The sequence below is a fragment of the Saimiri boliviensis genome, chromosome 17, assembly GCF_048565385.1.
Source record: "Saimiri boliviensis isolate mSaiBol1 chromosome 17, mSaiBol1.pri, whole genome shotgun sequence".
In the NCBI taxonomy this organism is placed as follows: domain Eukaryota; kingdom Metazoa; phylum Chordata; class Mammalia; order Primates; family Cebidae; genus Saimiri; species Saimiri boliviensis.
In genome coordinates this window covers 41,890,601-41,908,806 of record NC_133465.1, presented here as the reverse complement: position 1 = coordinate 41,908,806, position 18,206 = coordinate 41,890,601, and positions in this window count along the sequence as shown.

The window sequence follows — 18,206 nt, the reverse complement described above, 5'->3', positions numbered from 1 at the left end:
TGGCACTCATAAAATTATGTTGAATAAATGAACGAGTGTGGTCTGAGGCAGCTCCATCCAATCAAAATATAATGCAAGTGACATATATGTCATTTAAAATTTTTAGTAGCCACACTACACACGTGAAAAGAAACAGGTGAACTTAATAATATATTTTATTTAGCACAATGAATCCAAAGTTGTATTCTAACATAATTATATACATAATATGTTGAAATCTTATACATATAAGATTTAAAATAATGCCGGGCGCGGTGGCTCAAGCCTGTAATCCCAGCACTTTGGGAGGCCGAGGCGGGTGGATCACGAGGTCGAGAGATCGAGACCATCCTGGTCAACATGGTGAAACCCCCCCTCTACTAAAAATACAAAAAATTAGCTGGGCATGGTGGTGTGTGCCTATAATCCCAGCTACTCAGGAGGCTGAGGCAGGAGAATTGCCTGAACCCAGGAGGCGGAGGTTGCGGTGAGCCGAGATCGCGCCATTGCACTCCAGCCTGGGTAACAAGAGCAAAACTCTGTCTCAAAAAAAAAAAAAAAAAAAAGATTTAAAATATTAAAATATATAAATACATAATTAAAATACATAAGATATATAAATTATATATATACAATTTTTTTGGTAGAGTTGGGGTCTTGCTATGTTATCTGGGCTGGTCTTGAGCATCTGGCCTCTAGGTATCCTCCTGCCTAGGCCTCCCAAAGTGCTGAAATTATAGGTGTGAGCCACCCACCCCGGCCCAATATTTTAAAATTATTAATAAAAAATTTTACATTTTTGTCCTACCAAGTTTTCAAAATCCAGTGTATATTTTATTCTTACAGCACATCTCCATTTGGACTAGGCCCATTTCTTTCTTTCTTTCTTTCTTTCTTTCTTTCTTTTTTTTTTGTGACGGAGTCTCACTCTGTTGCCAGGCTAGATTGCAGTGGCGCAATCCCGACTCACTGCAACCTCTGCCTCCCAGGTTGATGCAATTCTCCTGCCTCAGCCTCCCAGAGTAGCCGAACTTACAGGCATGCGCCACCACGCCCAGCTAATTTTTGTAGTTTTAGTAGAGATGTGTTTCACCATGTTGGCCAGGATGGTCTACGACCTCTTGACCTCGTGATCCACCCACCTCGGCCTCCCGAAGTGCTGGGATTGCAGGTGTGAGCCACCGCTCCCAGCCAGGACTAGTCCCATTTCAAGGCACCATCCTGGGCAGCTCGGTTTGTGCTTCCCAGAGCAGGGACACATGCTGAGCCTCAGTGGGCTCCGTGGCAGATGAGGGATACTCCCTTGCTTCTTCCTGTGTCATCCATCTCCTTGGACTTGAAGCCTAAAGTTTTCCCCTACCCCTTTCCACTGCTACCCCAAAGCCTCTCTCCTCTGGGCTCAGGCCCAGAGGCTCTCTTTGTCTCTCTCACCCTCCAGGCGGGAGGAGGAGGAGAGCCTTCATCTCTGTTGGCCTCAGGCAATGAGGCAGCAGTGAGACGTGGATGGATGTGAAAGGCCTCTTCATCCAGCGAGGAGGGGCGTGGGGGCCACTGAGCATGTAGCCCTGTGCTCTGGGGGGAAGAAAGGGCTGGGCCAGCTCTGGGGTCAAGAGAAGACATTTCCCATGATGCCCAGGCTGGGGGTCTGCTGACCATATGCCTGGGAGAGGCTGCTCTGATAATGCAAAGCAGATTCCTCCCAGCTCTGTGGCAGCTGGTGGGCAGAAGGCCAGGAGACAAGGCTGGGCCCTCAGGCATCTGGATACAGAAGAGCTGAGGCAAGGAGGTCTCCTTCGCCAGCCTCCTGCACCCCCCCACCCACACTCCTTCCAACACCCCTGCACCCACACTGACCCTTCCCAGCTACATCAGGCTCCGCTCCACAGTCTTCCTGCCCTGAGCCATGCCTGGGCTCCAGATCACAGTCTAGCTCCATCGAAGTTTCGGGTGGGCATTCTCAGCACATACCCTCAGGGTCTCCGGCGCAACATCTCCATTCGGACCCAGAGCGGCCGTCATCCATGCCCACACGCAGGGCGGTTCCTCCCAGGCTCAACTGGAAGTCAGGGTTTTCCACAATAATCCCCACTCCCCATTTTCCATGATACTCCAGCGGGGGCATTTACCTATTCCAGCCTCCCAACCCTCCAGGGTTGAGTCCAAGAACATTTCCCAAAGGCTCCATCATGCAAGAACATTCAGCAACATCCAGCTCTCACCCTCCACCCCTCACAGGGCACTCCGTCCTGGCCTCTTCCCACAGTGTCCGGGAACTGCCCCATCCCTTCACTCCCTTCCTGGCAATCCTGCTCCAGCCATTTCCGGCAACATTCCCAAAGGGCTTCTGAGAGAGGTGGATTTGGGTCTCCTCCCTGGGTTGGGACTGCTCCCTTTGGAAAAGCTGGGGAATGTTCCCATCCCCCATTTATATTCTAGAGATTCACAGAAATTAGGGGTCCTGCCGGGCGCGGTGGCTCAAGCCTGTAATCCCAGCACTTTGGGAGGCTGAGGCGGGTGGATCACGAGGTCGAGAGATCGAGACCAACCTGGTCAACATGGTGAAACCCCGTCTCTACTAAAAATACAAAAAATTAGCTGGGCATGGTGGCGCGTGCCTGTAATCCCAGCTACTCAGGAGGCTGAGGCAGGAGAATTGCCTGAACCCAGGAGGCGGAGGTTGCGGTGAGCCGAGATCGCGCCATTGCACTCCAGCCTGGGTAACAAGAGCGAAACTCCATCTCAAAAACAAACAAACAAACAAACAAACAGAAATTAGGGGTCCTTCTGACTCACCCTGAGAAGCCCTCTGTGTCCACATTCCAGAGTCCCAGCCCCAACCCAGGCCCTAAGGCTTCCACCAGCGGTCCAGATGGTTCACCTTCTACTCTGCGGACCTTGGGATGCCTGAAGTCTGTACAGGACGACCGGGCCAAGGGCACAGACCTGCCTGTCTCTGATTCATCAGTGTTAGAGGCCACATCACCACCTCTGGGAAGATGACGCTGAGAACCCTGATGTGGCCACCTAGGAGCTCCTCTCTCCTCACCCTCGACACCAGCTAGGATTCTTTGTGTTGCAAGAGGGAGAAAACCCCACCCAGGCCGTGGGAGAGAACTGACCGTCCATCGGAAGTGAAAAGGGAGTAGGGCGGGCTCTAGGCACAGCTGGATTCAGAGGTTCAAACAACACCCTAGAACCCGGTTGCTCTCTTTCCACCTCTTGCCTCTGTTTTCTCAGATAGGCTCTCTCCTTGTGGGGGCTCTCTCTTTTGTGGCTGCAGAGCTTCGGGTTCAAGGTAGTGGGGAAGAGACCAGCTCAGTCCTAATGATCCCGGCAAGGGTCCTCTCCAGGTGCCCCTGGTTCTGACCGCCCCATCCCTGTGGCTTGGAAATGTGATCAGCAGTTGTCGAAGGTGGAGATCCTACACTCTGTCCCTGTGGCAGGGATATCATTGGACCTGAAGCACGGGAGTGAGAGTGGGGGAAACTGAGGTACTATCCCCAAAGGCAGGCCCCTTGAAAACAGCAAATGTGGCCTCCAGTCTAGATGGACACTTGGGCTTCTTCCACAGACAGCCTGAGCAAGCTTCCTCCCCCAGACCAAAGTATACATTTCGAGTAAGAATCACTATGAAGCAGTCACATCTGATGGTGCAAGAGTGTCCGGGACACACCGGGGTTCCAATGAGGGAGGAAGTTTTCCGGCTGCGGAGACCCAGGAAGAGTTCGGCAGGGGAGGCGTGTGAATTGAGCATGGGGGGATGGGCAGTATCTGGGTTTCAGGAAGAGCTGGGGAGGAAATCTCAGGCGGAGGAAAGAGCCAGAGCAAAACCACAAGAATCAGGGCAGGAGATCAGTGCTTCATGTTCTGGGGAATCAGCCATGAGGAGGAAAACAGGGAAGCGACTCAGGGAATTTTAAGGAGAGAGAATGGTGCCAACTAGCCTTGGCACCAGATCAGATGGGAAGACAGTGAAGCCGAGAGGAGTCTAGATGACTCCCAGCCTTGAGCCTTGGCCACGGGCATGCTGGAGCTGTTGACGGTGGGGAGCCTGGGGGAGGAGGAGGGTTTCCTGCAACGGCAAGAATTCCATGTGGAGTTGAAGAAGCCCGTGGAACATCGGGGGGAAGTCAGGGGACACTGGTTATACTCTAGTCCCCCTTATCTACTTCCCTTTCACTTTCCCTGGTTGCAGTGACCTGTGGTCCACCACAGTCCGAAAATAGGAAATGGACAATTCCAGAAAGAAACGGTCTGTACATTTGAAATTGCACCTCGTTCTAAGCCCTGTGATGAAAATCTCATGCTATCTGGCTACCTTCCGCCTGGGACATGACCCCTCCCTTAGTCCAGCATACCCGTGCCGTGAACACTACCCACCCACTCGTCACTTCGTCTCAGTTATCAGATCCAAAAAGCATAGGATGCATAGAATTCAGTGCTGTCCACGGGTTTAGGCATCCACTAGGGGTCTTGGAACGTTTCCCCCATGGATAAGGGAGTGGGGACAGCTGTACTTGTCATGAGCTCAGGGAAATTCCGGGGTTACAGTGGAAGGTTTTTAAATCATCTACAAGCCACTAAATAGGGTCCCCATGACTGAGGCCCTTGGAGAGGCCTGCTGAGATGACCAGAGGAGAGGAAGAGGCAGATAACTGAGAAGGGAGTGTCAGTGACAGGAGGCCTGGATCTTACCACATCAAGAAAGCCTAAGGTAGTAGCAAGTTTCCAGGAGGAGGCAGTGGGCAATCCCCAGAGCAGGGACTGCAGGGAGGCCCAGGAGGGAGAGGGCTGGACAGGCCACTGGACTGGCCTGGTAGAAGACTGCAGAGACAAATGTCAGTGGTGAGAGGAGAGGGCAGCGATGCCCTTATTTAACTTTTCTTCTAGAGCTTTGCTGAGGAAGAAAGGAGAGAGGCTTTCCCTGGGATAAGGAGGGTCTTTGTTATAGGGATAGAGAGGGAGGATGTGATCTGTGGGATCAGGGAGCTTTAGGTTTGAAAACTGGGCCTGGTTCTTTTTTTTTTTAACGCGCCTAACCCCTCCTCCCTCCCCTCCCAGGTCAGCGCGATAAACTGGGCCTGGTTCAACCAGCTGAGCACCTCTGTATGTAATTCCACAGCTAGGGCTGTGTGAGGTGGTTCCTGCTTATAATCCCAGCACTTTGGGAGGCTGAGGCAGGCGGATCACTTGAGGCCAGGAGTTTGAGACTAGCCTGGTCTCAAACTGAAACTTCATCTCTGCTAAATATACAAAAAAATTAGCCAGACGTGGTAGCATATGCCTGTTATCCCAGCTGCTCTTGGGGCTGAGGCACAAGAATTGCTTGAACCCAGGAAGCAGAGGTTGCAGTGAGCCAAGATCACACCACTGCACTCCAGCCTGGGTGTCAGAGTGAGACTCCATCTAAAAAAAAAAAAATGGGGGTGTGGGTGTGGTGCTGGGTGCAGCGGCTCACACCTGTAATCCCAGCCCTTTGGGAGGCTGAGGCAGGCAGATCACCTGAGGTCAGGATTTTGAGACCAGCCTGGCCAACATGGAGAAACCCCGTCTCTACTAAAAATACATAAATTAGCCGGACATGGAGGTGGGTGCATGTCATCCACACCCCACCTTGGCCTGCTTCAGTCCCCTCCCAACCATCACATGCCACTGGTGCAGGGGGCTGATTATCAGGGACTCAAATGCCAGACAGGAACCAGTGCCTTGTCTCAAGGAGCTCAAAGTTCAGATAAAACGAAGAGAGAAATAGTCTAAAAATCAAAACGGGATTGGGCTGTTCCAGGGAGCCACAACCTAGATCTCCAGTCCAAACGCTGCCTGTTTGACACCTTAGTGAGCAGCCATTAGGCCCTGCGAGTGCGACCCCCATGCCATCCCTTCCCGGGCAATGACTGGCTGAAAGCCAGGGCGGGACAGAAGAAGATGCCAGAATCACATCACATTAGGTTCATGCAAAAGCCACCTCAGCAGCTCTGGGCACCCAGCCCCGCCTTCCTGGGGTAACACATGGGCTGGGCACGTGCCCAGAGGCTGCCACATGCCTGTCAGGCTGGGGCCTGCCTCACGCCTCTCCAGGGAGTCTGCCAGAAGCCCGGAGCCGGGCAAACCCCAACAGTGACTCAGGTGAGGGGTGGGAGCTAGGGCAGGAAGGCTGCAGCCCAGGCCAGATTGTGGACCCCTCCCCGCACCTGATGTCTGGTGAGCCAAGGGACAGGACAGGAGTGTGGCAGCCTGGCAGTGGTAGAGAGAGGCTGGGTGCCCTGTCTGGGAGCACGTCAATGCCCCCTTTCACAGGAGGAGAGTCTGCTTGGCAGACTGGCATAGACACCGCCTTGGGCAGATGCAAACTCAGAAAGGATGCCTGACGCCAGCCAGGCAGCCCTCCATCAGTGAAGATCCTGCATCCAGGGCAAAGGTGCATCCACTGCCCAGGCCTGGGCGGGACCTGCCCTCTCAACTTGCAGCAAGGAGCAGGTAGAGGGATTCACAGCCTGGTTCCCTGGGCTTTGGGTGCAGAGTCTGGGAGAAGAGGCCTGGACACCCTAGGGGAATCGAAGGGGCTGGGAGCCAACCAGAGTCACTAAGCCACTGAACCAAGCAACACAGCTGCCTGTTCCCTGGGGCCTCCTGAGACAGCAGATGACATTTGCCCAGCATTTGAAAGTTTACAAAGCACTTTCACAGCCATAATTCCATGTGATCATTTCATGGGTTCTGCCAGAGAGGCATTATAGGACCCATTTTATAGATGAAACAACTGAAACCCAGAGGTTTGCCCAAGGCTACCTGAGAGTAAGAGGCTAAGCCAGGCTGGGACCAGGTCTGCAGCTCTAGCGCCCTGGTCTCGTTACCCCCATGCCAGGCTGACTGCTGCCAACACGGGGGTAGAGGTAGAGGTGGTTGCACTGGGGACAGGGTGGAGATGAAGGGTGAGGGCAAGGGTGGGCTTCTGGAGAGGTGGGGAGCCTGGAGTGGGACTGGAATTCAATTCAGAGAGGAGAATGCGGGGTGAAGAGAAACAGACCCCATTTCAATGTTGCCAAAGGCTCATCCCCCTCCCAACATCACCGGCCCACTCCCACAAAGAGTGACAGGAACAGCTGGAACCCACAAGGGAGAGAAGAAAGAGGATCCCAGTTTAGAGCCTGGCGTCTTAACCTGATGCTGCCACCGGCATCCCCTCCCCTCCACTCCTGGCCCCTCACCCCAGGCTGCAGGAGGCTGGTGCTGCTGGGAGCCTGGCACAGGGCCACATAGGCTAGGCCTGGTGGAGAGGGGCAGACCAGCATGGCCATTCCTACCGGGGGTCCCTGCCTGGACCCCTCAGCCCATCCCCAGGTGCCCACCATGTCCCCATCCAGGAAGGTTCCCCAGAGCCTAGGGCCTCAGTTCGGGAATCAGAAGAGTCTGCCTTTTCAAGACACCCCACTCTTCCCAACTTTGGGCTCTGCTCCTCTGGATCCCACTGGCTAGCCCCTCAGGTACCCTCCCCGGGTCCCCAAAATGACATCTCCTGGGCCCACCTTCTAGAACACCCTTCCCACCTTTGCTGCTGGTTATTTTGGCTTCACCCTCCAAGGAACACGAGTGGAAAGAATGTGAGCTTGGCCAGGCGCGGTGGCTCATGCCTGTAATCCCAGGACTTTGGGAGGCTGAGGCTGGCAGATGACCTGAGCACAGGAGTTCAAGACTAGCCTGGCCAACATGGCAAAACCCTGTTTTCTACTAAAAATACAAAAACTTAACTGGGTATGATGGCACATGCCTGTGATCCCAGCTAATTGGGAGGCTGAGGTGGGAGGATTGCTTGAGCCTGGGAGGCAGAGGTTGCAAGGAGCCAAGATCGAACCACTACATTCCAGTCTGGGCAACAGAGTGAGACCCCGTCTCAAAAAACAACAAAAATAGAATGTGGTTTTTAGTCACACAGTTTTGGGCTCAAACCCGGGCTCGCCCCCTTGCTAGCTCTGGGGTGTTGGGCAAGGCCGTCACAGACCCTCTCCAAGCCTTATGCTTCCTCAGCTGTGACGTTCGGATCAATAGCAGCCACCTCAGAAATTTGCTGCGAAGCCGAAAGCTAACATGTGTGATGTTGGATCTAACACAAACCTGGGTCACAGTGGCTACCTGACCCAGTCATTGTCACCTCCACCCTGACATCAGAAGCCCCACAGGAAGCCCAGCCTCCAGTCCAGCCTGTGTCCTTCCCTGCGGCCAGGATGGGCGACTCACGTCCCCGGAGGCCAGCCTACACGTTCCCATTTGGAGTCTTCGCTGCAGAGCCCGTTGCCTGTGGGGCCATCTCCACAGACCTATCTGTAGCCACATTCCTTTGACATCTCTTCCCGGAAGCCTTTCCAGATTTCTCTCTCACATCACCTCCCGGACTTCCTTAGCACTTTGTATAGCAAGGGCTCTGCTCTACTTTGGGTTTTTACAACTTGTATGAAACTATAAGCGGATTCATCTCCGCAGCCCCTCCGTAACCCCCACCCTCCCCCAGGGCCCTGTGTTCTGACTGCGGTCCTCTTCCACGACAGCAAGGTCAGCCCACCTCCCTCCTGCCCACTCAGATCCACTTCCTCACGGAAGCTTCACACCACGTGGCTGGTCAGCGAGTGAGGACAGGGCATGGCCTCCCAGGAGAACTGTGCGCAGATAGACAGACGAAGAACACACAAGAGCAGAGACAGGCAAATGAACGGGGCCAGCCCTGTGACTTAATCCAGCCTGACACGGTTTGGCAAAAGCCACTCAAGGTTGTCCCTGAGGCTGAGGCCAGGCCAGCAGCTTGCGCCTTCCCCCATTCTTGGCTCATGGTGATGTGGAGAAGGAAAAGGAAAAGCCACCCACAGGCACTGATCTGTGAGAAAGACGCAGCCTGGGCCTCTAGGCAGGAGCCGGAGGAAGACGGTGGGGTGCAGGGAAGAATGGCTGAGCTTGGTTGTGACTGACACGGGCTGGAGACGACGACAGCATCACAAGCCTGCCTGCCCTCTGGTCTGCTCTCCCGTACACTCGCTGCCCCAGCCCTGCTTGGATTGTTAGTACAGTCCCTTCATTTCCCCTGAACTGCAACCTGTTTGAGAACGAGGGACTGGCTCTTATTCATTAATTCTCCCTCCCCAGTGCTGAGCCCAATGGACAGTTACTAGTACAATCAGCCCACTGTACAGATAAGGAAATTGAGGCTCAGAGAGGCACAGTGACTCTCCCAAGGTCACACCGTGGATGCATAGCAGAGACAGAAACCCACTGGAGACCTGGACTTTTCCCACAATCCCCGCAGGAAAGGTTTCACAGCAAGATCCCCTCTGCAAACCCCCCAACCTTGCTGGTTGTGAAGGAATTGGTAGCGGAAAGCAAGCTCCTTCCTTCCCTCCCGTGGACCCCCAGGGCTCCTAGCTTAGAAGGCCCTGAGCAAGGCCGCTCAGCTACTGACCAGGCAGTTTTATCACAAACCCCTGCCTCTCCCCACTTTCCTTTGCTGCCCTGGTGCTACAGAGGAGGAACCGAGGCCGTGGAGGTTCGGTGAGTCTGCCAGCAAAGCCACCCTGAAGGCCGCTCAGGGCTCTGGCTCCCAGGTTCCAGTCTGTCCCGAGCTCTGAGCCATCTTTGTGAAAATAGCAAAGCTCTCCCCTCTCCCGTTTTCCTGCCTTAGGTTCGACCTCAGTGCCCTCTGCGATTTACAGCAGATAAGAGTTGCTTGCTGCAACCTTTAAGAAGCCCCCCAGACTGATGGGAAAGACGTGTTTTCGGTCTCTGGTCAGATCCTAGTCTGATGGTGGAAACAGGTCACACATGGAGAATTGGAGAGAGACGAAGAGCGATGGGCATGGGTGCGGGCAGGGGGCTGGGGCCAGAGGGAAGCTGACATGAAAGCGCAGGGTGGATGGGGAAGAGGTTTTGGCCTGGTGAGAGGCCAGGGGGAGAAGAGGAGGCTTGTGTGGGTGAGGGATGGAGGCTGCCTGCCAGGACTAGCCCAAGGCCCAGGGGGCTGGAGGGGGGCGTGGTTAGGTCAGGACCCTGGTGCTGGAGGCCCCCGATCCTGGACCCAGCTCCAACAGAGAAACCTTAGCCTGTGGGCCCTCCCCCTTCTCAATCCCCCGGTGCTAAAAAGCCCACGACATTTACGACTTCAGGAGGGTAAAGAGCCTGAGAAAGAATCGCAGACCATATGGATTTGTTTCCTGGGTTTAGAAAAAAATCCCTCTAATTAGGCCGGGAAAAGCCATTGGCCTCTGCCTGTCTTGAGGCCCCTGGATTCAATTACTGTCCAACCTCCCCACTTGTGGCCTGGCCCTCCCAGCAGGGGGGTCAGGGGTGGGTCCCTGATAAGGGGTGGCCTGAGGGAAGAGGCGAGGGGGGACCAGGAGGTAGAAAGGAGCTGGGAGGACAACCTTTGCCTTTATTTCTGACAGATTCCTTACGAGATCCCGTTGCCAGCGGGTCCTCAGCGCCCAGCCCGCAGCCCACCCGCCCCGTCTACTCTTCCCAAGGCAGACCAAGGTCTTGGGACCAGACCTCCCTGGATTCCCTTCCTCTCTCTGCCAGGAAAACTTTCTGACATCAGAAGAAAACTGAACCCTTGAGCAGACAGAGAGATGAAATTATGAAATTCAAAAGAGATGAAAGAATTTTCATTTCATTTCTTTCTTTCTTAGGAGTTAATGTCATACTTTCTCTATGATAAGTTGAAGCAATCCACGAAAAAGTCCTGCATTCCTCCCACCTGTGCTCGGGGCTCTGGGCTGTCTCTGAAGACTCTGTCCCTCGGTCTGTAAACACTCCCCCACCTCCTCCGTCCTATAAACACCTTCCTGGAGCCCTGCCACCCTCTCACACTTCTCCTGCCTTCCCTGCAGAACTCCAGGCTCACCCCCTCATCCCTCCCACTGGCAACCAACAGCATCCCACTGCCCTCCAATTCCTTACCTCCTCCCACTGCAAGCTGGCCCCCCTCCTTGTGGGACCCCAGCCTCACCTTCCCAGCCTCCCTGAAGCCTGGGCCCTGAGGCCGCGCCTTCCTTAAGCTGCACAGACACAGAATTACCTCTCCATCCAATCATCTGCCCACTGCCTGGAGGCCAGAGCTTCTGCGTCCCCTTCTTGGCTGCTTATTTTCTCTCTCTTTATTCTATTCTATTTATTTATTTATTTATTAGTCTTGTTCCGTCATTCAGGCTGGAGTGGTGTCATCTCGGCTCACTACAACCTCCACCTCTTGGGTTCAAGCAATTCTCCTGCCTCCGCCTCCCAAGTAGCTGGGATCACAGGCATGGCGCCACCACACCCAACTAATTTTTGTACTTTTAGTAGAGGCAGGGTTTTGCCATGTTGGCCAGGCTGGTCTCGAACTCCTGACCTCAGGTAATCCACCCACCTTGGCCTCCCAAAGTGTTGGAACTACAGGCGTGAGCCAGCCTTTTACTCTGTCTAGGTCATATTGCCTTCCTGCGTAAGATACCCCACTGCCATGGCGGCTCCCATCCCACTCTAAATGCCTCCCAAAGCTGTTGACTGGGTACCACCTCTCTCCTAGACCTGCTTTTCTGATTGCCTGTTGGTTACTGCCTTTCGTATGTTCTGCCAATACCCCAAACCCAACATGCTCAAGATGCAATGAGAATTCATTCTCTATCGGAATCACCTCTCCAAAAAAAAAAGCAATGATCAACATTCGTTCCTTAATGCTCTGCTGCTGCTGTTGTTTCTTAATAAACTTTAATTTTTTTTAGGGACAGGGTCATTCTCTGTCACCCAGGCTGGAGTGCAGTAGCACAGTTACAGCTCATTGCAGCCTTGAAATCCCGGGCTCAAGCAATCCTCCTGCCTCAGCTTCTCAAGTAGTTAGGAGGTCTGGCTAATTTTTTTTTTTTTTTTTTAGTAGAAATGAGGTCTCATTTTGTTGCCCAGACTGATCTCAAACTCCTGGCCTTAAGCAATCCCCCCACCTCTATCTTCAGAGTTTACAGGCGTGAGCCACTTAGCCCATCCCTAAACTTTAATTTTTTGGAGCAGTTTTAGATTAACAGCAAAATTGAGCAGAAAGTACAGAGTTCCCACATAGTCTTCGCTCCCTGCACCCATGCACACGCACAGGCTTCCCCACTGTTGACATTCTGTACCACAGGGATACATTTGTTCCAATCAATGAATCTCCATTGACACATCATTATCCTCTAAAGTGCAGAGTTTACATTAGGGTTCACTCTAGGTATTGTACATTGTATGGATTTTGACAAATGTATAATGAGTTCTATCTCCCATTACAGTATCATACAGAACAATTTCACTGCCCTAAAAATCCTCTGTGTTCTGCCTATTCATCCTCCCCTCCGCCAGCCCCCAGGCAATCACGGATCCTTTATTGTCTCCATAGCTGTCATTTCTATGGTGTCATATAGTTGCAATATATAGTGTGGAGCTTCTTCAGATTGGCATTTTTCAATTTAGTAATATGCATTTAGGTTTCCTCCATGTTTTTTCATGGCTTGACAGTTAATTTCATTTTAGCAGCGAATAATGCTCCATTGTCTGGATGTACCATAGTTTATCTATCTATTCATCTGAAAATATCGTGGTTACTTCCAAGTTTTAGCAACTATGAAAAAAAAAAAAAAGGCTGCTATAAATATCCCTGTGCAGGTTTGTGGACATGAGTTTTCCATTCATTTGGGTAAATACCAAGTAGCGCAATTGCTGGATAGTATGGTAAGTGTATGCTTAGTTTTGTGAGAAGCTGCCAAGCTGTCTTCCAAGGTGGCTGTATCGTTTTGCATTCCCATCGGCGGTGAATGAGAGTTCCTGCTCTTCCACATCCTCGGCAGTGTTGGCGGTGGCAGTGTTTTGGATTTGGGCCATTCTAATAGGTATGTATGTCATTGTCATATTGCTTTGCAGTTCCCTAAGGACACATTATGTTAAATATCTTTTCATATGCTTACTTGCCATTTGCATACCTTCTTTGGTGAGGTGTCTATTCAGGTCTTTTATTCATTTTTAATGGGGTTGTTGATTTTCTGGTTGAGTTGTAAGAGTTCCTCACGTATTTTTGATAACGTGTATCTTTTGCAAATATTTTCTCCCCGTTTGTTGCTTGTGTCCTTATTCTCTTGACATTGTCTTTCGCAGAGTGGGAGTTTTTTTTTCCTCTTGATGAAGTCCAGCTTATCAATTATTTCTTTCATTGATCATGCCTTCTGTGTTATAGCTAAAAAGTCTCTGCCATATCCAAGGTCACTTTGGTTTTCTCCTATGTTATCACCTAAAAGTCTTATGGTTTTGTGGTTCATATTTAAATTTATGATTCTTTTTGTCTTGTTTTTTTTTGTTTGTTTGTTTGTTGTTTTTTGGTTTTTTTTTTTTTTGACGGTCTCACTCTGTCGCCCAGGCTGGAGTGCAGCGGCATGATCACAGCTCATTGCAACCTCCGCCTCCTGGGTTCAAACAATTCTCCTGCCTCAGTCTCTTAAGTAGCTGGGATTACAGGCAGGCACCAACATGCCCAGCTAGTTGTTTTTACATTTTTAGTAGAGTTGGAGTTTCAACATGTTAGCCAGGCTGGTCTTGAACTCCTGGCCTCAAGTGATCCACCTGCCTTGGCCTCCCAAAGTGCTGGGATTCCAGGCATGAACCACTGCATCCAGCCTAAGTTTATGGTTGGATTTGAGTGAATTTTGTGAAGGATGTAAGGCCTGTGTCTGGATTCATTTTTTGCATGTGAATGTCCAATTGCTTCAGCACTAGTTGTTGAAAAGACTAATTTGCTCTATTGTATTCCCTTGTTTCTTTGTCAAAACATTTATGTGGGTCTTTTTCTAGGCTCTGTATTCTGTTCCACTGACCTATTTGTCCACTCTTTTACCACTACCAGGGCTGTCTTTACCTCACACACAGGCACAGCTGCAGCAGGTGACCTGGGCTCCTCTTTGAGAGGCCCCGAGCTTCATGCGATGGGCATCTTTCCCCCAAAGAGCCACTGGGGAGGTGGAGGGCCAATAGTCTCAGCACTCTGAGAATCTCCCAGTCAGGGTCCCAGTGGGAGTCCAGGGCCTGGGGAGAGAACAACAAGCAGGTGTGTGGGGGGGAAGGGCCTCGGTAGGCAGGCAGAGATGAGCTTGGTGAAGGGGGAGCTGTCGGCACCCCTCTAAAGTTCTCTGTGCCCTGAGCTCCTTCCCATCCCAGATCTTATCTCTGGGTGCCTGTCCCTAGATAGAGCTTCCCCAGGGCACCCCCGGACCCCCCGGGGAGGGAGGAGGGGGCAGATCAAAGGGCAGGCGCCCAGACAAGGGAACCTGAGATTCGGTCTTTGTCTGCATCCTGGAGAGGCCCGGGGGAGACAGGATGGATGAGAGCCCTGGGCCAGAGTGGGGTGGGGGTGTCCGCAGAGAAACCAAATCCTGGTGTATTCACTGTGGACAAAAGGAAAGAGTTGGAGAGGGGGTCGGGCTCCTCTCACCAGCTGCTCTGGTAGAGGCTTCCGGCAAGGTCTTGGGACATCTGGGTCAGGTTCTCTTCAGGGACAGGAATGACCCAAAGGAGGTGGCAGTTTGGGGACCCAGATCCACTCATCGAGACCCCCTTTTAACTGATTCCTAATTATCCACACCCAGGAGGGGGCCTAGGAGCAGAACAGGGGGTGAGTAGAAAAGTAGCCCACTCCCCAGATGCCCCATTCCCAGACACCCCCACCCCTCCCAGGACAGCAGAACAGCCACTTGGGTGTAACCCCATCCCCGGGCTTGGGCTCCCTCACATCTGGAGCCCCAGCTGCTGCCCGCCACGGAGGCTGTGAACTCTTCCCTCGGCCGGCTGCTCACAGCAGCAGGAGAAGAGCCGAGGGGGCGGCAGCTGTCTGCTGGAGGCTGTCTGGCCACAGGCAGACGCCGGGGGCTCTGGAGGGGGTGGCGAGAGTGGGGATCCGTGTTTCACCTGCCTCTATGGTCATTTGGGGGCTTACAGTCCGAGCTAGGGCTGCGTGTGTGTTTGGGATAGGATTAGCATTATCCCATCTTCGGTCAGAATGCAAGGAGACCCCCGAGACTGAGACCCCCAAACCTGGTACTCCTCGCAAGTCAACCACGGAGGCCAGTTGGATTCCGCGTGGGCTCACTGAGCCAAGCGCCCAATACTCCAGGCTCGCCCACTCTGGTGAGCTGGGTGGAGGTGGGGCTGGGGAAATATGCGGTAGGTGGGAGTGTGAATACATGTTGAAATCCTCCTGTTCTCCAAGGCTCTGACACGGAGCGACCCTTCCCTCCATCGCCTCTGAGGCTGGTTGTTCTAAACCCACCTGTACCTGTTGCTGTCTCTGTTACCAAACATTCAGCGGCTTAAAACAGCACACGGCCTCTCACAGGTTCCAGGGGCCAGGAGTCTGGGTGCAGGTCCTCTGCCCGGGGTCTCACTGTCCAGGTGTCGGCTGGGCGACATTTCTTCCCGGCGTTCACGGGCCTCTTCCAAGCTCACACAGTTGTTGGCAGCCTTCGGTTCTTGTGGCCTTAGGGCTGAGGTTCCAGTTTTCCAACTGGCAGCCAGTGACTGCTCTCAGCTCCAGAGGCCACCCACAGTCCCTGCTGCTGGCCCTCACCCAGGCCCTCTCAGTGCAGGGCAGGGCATGTCTTCAAGGCCATCGGGAGGCTCTCTCTGACCTCAGGGAGGGCCTCAGTCCCTCTTTTAAGAACTTTCACCTGGGCTGGGCGTAGTGACTCATGCCTGTAATCCTAGCACTTTGGGAGATAAAGGCAGGTGGATCCCAAGGTCAGGAGATCGAGACCATCCTGGACAACATGGTAAAACCCCGTCTCTACTAAAAATACAAAAATTAGCTTGGCGTGGTGACTCATGCCTGTAAACCCAGCTACTTGTGAAGCTGAGGCAGGAGAATCGCTTGAACCGGGGAGTTGGAGGTTGCAGTGAGCCAGGATCATGCCACTGCACTCCAGCCTGATGACAAAGCGAGACTCCGAATCAAAAGAAAAAAAAGAGCTTTCACCTGATTATATCAGGCCCACCCAAGGTAATCTCACTTTTGATAAAATCAACCAATTTGGGACCTTAATTATATCTGTAAAGCCCCTTCACCTTCGCCATGTTCGTTGGCTGAAAGCAGGTTGCTGATCTGCTTGCTCTCAGGGAGGGGATTCACCCCGAGAGCATGACTCCCTGGGGCACCTTAGGTTGCCTCTGCCACCATCCCACCGAAGCTCTTTCTCACATCACTACACCTCCTCCTTCTGCAGACCTCTGCCGTCTCGGTCTCCGTGAGTCGGCCAGCCTGCCAACAGCCAGGGAGGGGCCAGGTGGGAACCCTTTCTTTCTGCAACTTTGACTCACAAAGGGCTGTGGAAAGTGCACCAGGCATGCCAGGGGTGTGCAGGCCTGAGACCCCCATCCTAATCGGGGAGGTCAACTCCACATAAAGAAGCTACTTAAGATCCTTAGAGGCCGGCCGGGCGCGGTGGTTCAAGCCTGTAATCCCAGCACTTTGGGAGGCCGAGGCGGGTGGTCAAGAGATCGAGACCATCCTGGTCAACATGGTGAAACCCCGTCTCTACTAAAAATACAAAAAACTAGCTGGGAATGGTGGCGCGTGCCTGTAATCCCAGCTACTCAGGAGGCTGAGGCAGGAGAATTGCCTGAACCCAGGAGGCGGAGGTTGCGGTGAGCCGAGATCGCACCATTGCACTCCAGCCTGGGTAACAAGAGCGAAACTCCGTCTCAAAAAAAAAAAAAAAAAAAAAAAAAAAGATCCTTAGAGGAGAACAGGAAAGCGTCTAAGCGGCTAAGCGGAGGGGTACTTTGAGCCAGGGCTGGTGGCAATCTGCAGACAGCCAGGATGGGGGGTGGGGAGAGGAAAGGACTGCTCCTGCTAAGGGGCAGCTTAAGCAAAGTGGATTTGGGGAACAATGTGGCTGTTGACTGCAGGGCTTTAGAGAGACAGATCAGGCTCACAGGCAGGCAGCTGGGAGAGGGCTGGGAATGGCACGTATGCCCTCGGGTGGGGGACATGATAACATCTCGCCATGGTCACCTCCTGAGAGTCCCGTTTCTTTCTCTAGATTGAGCTCCCACTATAAGCTAGACCCTGTGTTTGGGGCTGGGAGTGCAGTACTGAATCAGCAGAGAGGAGACCTCAGGGATTTTAGAGACGAGTCGGGACAGAACACCCGAGTCATCAATTACATCTGCAATGTGAACCAGCAGAGGACGGGGTATTGTAAGAGCAAAGAACCAGGGATCTGACCTAGTCTGGCAAGTCCACAGAGGCCCGAGTGGGAGGGGGTGTGACGGAAGGAGGCAGCCAAGCTGTGGTGGTGACCGATATATCACATCGCCCCACGCACCACGGCAGAGAAAACAGAAAGAGCAGGGGAGTGCCTCCTGGCCCTCACACATGAAAATAAGTTGTAGAAACAACCTCCTTGTCCCTAATTCTTATCCTCTCTCAAAACAAAGGCCACCCACACTCCTGTGTGCCCAAGTCCAACCTGACACCTTCTCCCAACTTCACACACCACAAAGGAAAAGCCCCTGAATCCTGAACCCCTGCACGGGCTCAGAGGCGCAGCCTGCTAGAGGGGCACTGCCGTGTGTCCACAGGCTGTGGGCACTCCCCAGGGTGGGTCACCCCTCTGTGCCCACCTCAGCAGGCCCAGGGGCCCCCTCCCCACTGCCTCACTGTTCTGCACACCCAGCCCAGATGTTCTCACGGCCCATTGCCCCAGACACGTCCCCAGACAGCTGCACAGCTGGCCGCCTGGCCGGTGGGACAGTGGACCTGCCAATAGGCCCGGGAAGGAGGGCAAACAGGGGACACCTCAGACAAACAGATCTGCCGCCCTGAGCCAAAGCATACACCGGGCAGGGGTCCGAGCAAGCAAGCCGGCCAGGGGGTGGGCTTAACCCTTTCTCTTCCAGCATGGCCCCAATGAGTCCCCTGGTAGCTCATCCCTGCTGTTCCTCTCCTCCAGCCTCATGCTCCCCTTCCTTGCTTCCTGAAGAACACATTCATTCATTCCCTCATTTTTACAGACACGGGTAAGACACAGGCTCTGCACTCAAGGGGCCAGGGTCTGGAAGTTCTTCCTGTTGTCTGACCTTGCTCCCACTCGGCATGGTCGCTGCTGTCCATCTGCTGTGGCAGCTGCTGACTACCCCACTCTGGCCAGCGGCTCCTTCCCTCGGATGTGCAGTTCCCCTCAGTCTCCAGGCAGGCCAAC